This window comes from Frankliniella occidentalis, unplaced genomic scaffold (genome assembly GCF_000697945.3).
Source record: "Frankliniella occidentalis isolate FOCC.00 unplaced genomic scaffold, Focc_3.1 Scaffold1, whole genome shotgun sequence".
Lineage (NCBI taxonomy): Eukaryota > Metazoa > Arthropoda > Insecta > Thysanoptera > Thripidae > Frankliniella > Frankliniella occidentalis.
The window spans coordinates 3,131,926-3,134,527 of record NW_026267131.1 but is presented as its reverse complement, the minus strand read 5'-3'; the positions used below and the strand labels follow the sequence as shown (position 1 = coordinate 3,134,527).

The 2,602-nt window shown below is 59.3% G+C and overlaps 1 long non-coding RNA gene across 2 annotated transcripts in view; it reads left to right on the top strand.

Moving 5' to 3' along the window:
* The window catches only part of LOC113207302 (uncharacterized), a 118,075-nt gene that overhangs the window by 22,449 nt on the left and 93,024 nt on the right, over positions 1–2,602 (top strand). The gene's annotated exons all lie outside the window — the stretch shown is intronic.

The window sequence follows — 2,602 nt, the reverse complement described above, 5'->3', positions numbered from 1 at the left end:
TCTCTCTCTCTCTCTCTCTCTCTCTCTCTCTCTCTCTCTCCCTCTCTCTCTGTCCCTCTCTCGCAAACACACAGCCGCTCGTGGCGGAAGGAGAACAATGTGTTCGTCACGAGCCTGCGGAGCCTGTCCGGGGACAATGAGTGCACAAAACATGTCGACGACATTGCCGGTGATAAGCCGGACCCGCTGGCGGCGGCTCGCGTGCGATGTGCAACCCTCTCTATACCGCGATGAACCCCCTTCGGCTCCATAGGTTCCTTGCGCGATCCCGACCGTATGTGGTGTAGGTGCGCGAGCACAGCACATCACCGCCAGAGGTCACCACACCGCCGCCTCGCGGCTCCATGGCCACCATGGCAGCAGGCCTGACAAATTATGGCTCGGTCGCGCCTCCTAATCCCCACACCATGGGCGAGGCGTGCGCTGGTCCTGATAAGAACAATGAGGGGGAGATAGAGGAATCAATGAACGCCGCCGGCCCCGCCCCGCGGCCGCCGCGCAGCCCCCAACGACGTGTGCAACATCGCGGACTGCTGCCGCTGTGGCCTGGACGTGATTGCCCCTCTTTTGGGGGGGAGACGAGAAAAGTTTTCGTCGTAAACGACAAAGTGTACGGATGACACAGGGTGTCCCTGACCCGAGACCCGCCGATTAACTTTTGTAGATTGATGAAAAATATGTTAGTGTACGAGAACAATCGTATAACGAAGTGAGGAATTATTGGGAAACCATCGCGAAACAAAGCGAGCAGTGTCGCATGCCTGCAAGACGAAAAGAGATTGGAAAATTGCCTCTGTCGGTTATCCGCGCGGTTCCGTGCCAGTTGCGCCGAGCCGTTTCCAGTGGCGAAATAATGGGACGAAAAGGTTGGCTCCGCTTATTAAATATTTCCTGGGCGGGGCGCAGTCGATTTGATCAGCGGATGGATAGTAGTGTCTGGCGCCTCTGCCCCCTCTCTTTCTCTCTCTCACGGCGCCCCTCCCTGCTCCTCCCACCCCCCACAGCCCACCCGCGAATACTTTTGCATGTGCTTGGAATAGTACAGAGCCCTGCCTGGCCCTGCCCTCTGCAAAGCCCCCGGAGCCACCACCCCTCGCCTCCTCGCCTCCTCACCCTCCCTCACTCCCTCGCCACTCTCTCCCTCCCCCTCTCCTTCTCACTTAGCGCATGACATCGCTGCTGGGAGCGCAGCAAAATGGAATGGAGGGAGGGGGAAGACGAGGGGTTGGGGTGAGGGCAGGAAGGCAAAGGGGGGGAATGGACGACAAGACACACGACGAGTGGGAGAAGGGTGAGGGGGGGGGAGCGGCGGAGTGGCTCGGCAGCAAGCAGACCACATATTTGTGGCAGCCAAATGTCACCAATTTGTGTGCGGGAACTTGGTGGTGCGAGGATTAGGTGTCCGGCCGGTATACGGTATACGGAGCCCTCTGAGCGCCTTTCGGCCTCCTGGGCGACGGTTCGGCGTTCGGCCGGGGCGCCACCGCCACCGCAAGCCCCGATTAAATTGGTTCCAGTAATTTATCCTGCGTGGACACGAAGTGGTCGGGTGAGCTTGTGAAGAGCCGAACGGAGGTGGTGGAGTTGGTGGAGGGGGTGTCCACAGCAGCAGAGCGGGAAGAAGGTATTGGCGAGTGGCGAGGACGCGGAAAAGCGCGGCACGTCGTATAAAAGAAGTCAAGTAAAAATAAAAATTGGTTACACAGAGTTAAGAGCGGGGACAGGGAGTGGCAGTCGGTAATGAGACGTATCAGAGTAAGATGGCCGGCCCCCTGCGCGCCGAGTTATGGACTGGGGAGGCCGCGACGCTGACTCGGCTGCGGACTGAGTTATTGGCTCGACGATCGAGTGTGGGCCCACTCCAGAGCCTGTTCTCTCTCTCTCTCCCTCTCTCTCTCTTCTTACACCCGGCGGCGCTCCCCAGCTCGCTGCTGCTTGATCGGAAAATATGATTCTCTAAGGATTAAATGACGTGTCCTCTGTCCTCAAGAGGTTAGCTGGAAAAAATAATAAATATAAAAACCACATTACGGCACAATATGCCTTGCCCCTCCCTCCTCCCCTTCCAGCCTCACGTTTGGTATGCATGGCCTTTCCGTTTTCCCTCCACGCAGAAAGAAAGGCGCTGCGGATTTGGTATTCAAAGTCGCTGACAATGCGGCCGCTCTGGATCGGGAAAAGTCGCCGCCGCGAGGAGACAAAGCACGGCGCGCGTTGGTGTCAGCACGCTCATCGGGCCAAGGCGTCTGATTGGAAGCGTCTTCCTTTGGCACGGACTGTCCGTAGGAGGTCGTTCCTTTTCGCCCCGCTCCGTCCCCGCTCCCACCCCGCCCCCGCACGGGCGGCGTGCATGCCAGCAGCATCCACCGCCTCCACCGCCGCCGCCAGCCCCTCCAACGACTGGATTCCGGCCCTTCCGCTCCCAAACTGTTTCTCGACACCCCGCCAAAGAGTTTGAGACACCCACTCTCCTCCGGAAGTTTTCTGCTCGCAGCTGTAGTGCCTTGCACGGGTTGGGTTCCGGCCGCCGCCGCCGCCGCCACCACCACCGCGTCCTCTCTGCTGTGGCCTTCAGTGAGAAAGAGAGCTGGAGAGAGGGGAG